This window comes from Crassostrea angulata, chromosome 10 (genome assembly GCF_025612915.1).
Source record: "Crassostrea angulata isolate pt1a10 chromosome 10, ASM2561291v2, whole genome shotgun sequence".
NCBI classification, from domain to species: Eukaryota; Metazoa; Mollusca; class Bivalvia; order Ostreida; family Ostreidae; genus Magallana; species Magallana angulata.
The window spans coordinates 44,369,920-44,371,603 of record NC_069120.1 but is presented as its reverse complement, the minus strand read 5'-3'; positions in this window follow the sequence as shown (position 1 = coordinate 44,371,603).

Sequence of the window (1,684 nt, the reverse complement as noted above, 5' to 3'; positions counted from 1 at the left end):
ATACATACGTATAAAACTATCATCTCAATTAATTCTTTATGTGTGTTTGTCATTTTTAGGAATTATTGCTGGTAATCTGTAGACACAAGTAGCATTAAGTTCGAGGTTCTTTCGGATGACATTTAATCCAAACAGCTTGCAGCTGACAAGAGCCCTGGGATATTGTGTCTTCGTTATTCAAATTTGCAGTCAATATCGAAATATTAAACCGCATAATTAATTTCAAAATGAATTACCTGTATGAAAAATTTATAAAAATAACTGTTAAGTATTTTTTTCTCCTCGTTTACCGAGGATGGTGACTGTCAAGCGCTGACAACAGCCGCTTTTGTTTCAGTTCTCCCCTCCCCTGTTTTAATACCAACATGCGGCATACTATTAAAAATAAAATTTGCTGCTAAATCGATTTATTTTTTTTTTTTGCAGAAAAGTGCAGGAACGCATGTGAGATACAAAGTCATTCGGTTGAATCCAATCGTTAAAAAGGATCTTTTTTTTTTATAAAAATGAAAAAGAAATAGTAATGTTAAACATAGAGGACAACCTTGTTTTTCTCCCTCAAAGTACTTGATCAAATATGATAAGAGAGAAAAATCGAAATGAAATAATCCATCTGTCTGATTGAATCTAATCTACAATGTGCGGCTCATTTATATATCGACTTGAGGCATCCGATGCGCTATAAAATAAAGCTAGATTTTAATCAGGGTGATTATTAACTATAGTAGGTGATACGTCGACCAAATCGCCAATTCTGGGAATTGTTTTGAGATCGAAAACCTTTTTCTTTCTGTAATATATTAATGTGTCTTTCAAACAAGAAAAAAAATATAAGAAAGAGTCAAGTTGGGTAATGAGGAAGAAAAGCTGACCTATGGGAATTATTTAATTTATACTATATGTAATAGAAAGAGAGAAGGATGGACATAAATCGCACGCAATCCCCGTAAGCGACTTCTCGGACATGTTTAGTTACTGGAGAGATACCTCACATGTTCTTCTAATACGATTAACTCGAGGTTTAAAGGTGATCCCTACATATAGCTAGAAACACAAATTTTCTCTCTGGTTTTACAGCTGATGAAATTAGTTTGGGGCACGTCGGAATTAGAGATATCGATTACACGTTGACACCATATCAATCCAAGGGTGCAGTGCAAGTACTTGACGTGTGGTGTGAAGTTACACCGAATTCCATCAGGCTGCGGAGAAGTGAGCAAAACTCGCTGTTCTGTATCTAGAACAAGACGCGCGGGACGATGTGTCGGACCAAATTGCGACGGCCGCGTCACCCGGCGTGTCGATAAGCTCCAAATATGTGTATTAATGGTGATAAAATCAAATATTCCCAAAACAACAATATCTGGCAGATTTTAATAGAAAAAATTACGTGCCAGTATTGATCGCACTATGATACGTCAAAGCCCGCTATTTATCGGGGCCAAGAGCGTGCATACCATTACGGGAAACTGCGTCTCTCTCTCTCTCTCTCTCTCTCTCTCTCTCTCCCCCCCCCCCCCCAAGTCTACAACATACAAAACACGAATGAAGTAAAATAAGCAATTAATGAATTCGATGAAAGTTCTCGCCAACTGTCACGTGATCTACAGTAGATTTCGTTTCACGCGATGGCAGACGCGAGGAAATGATTCGTATATTGAGTACACTGTAAAGAATGACAGCC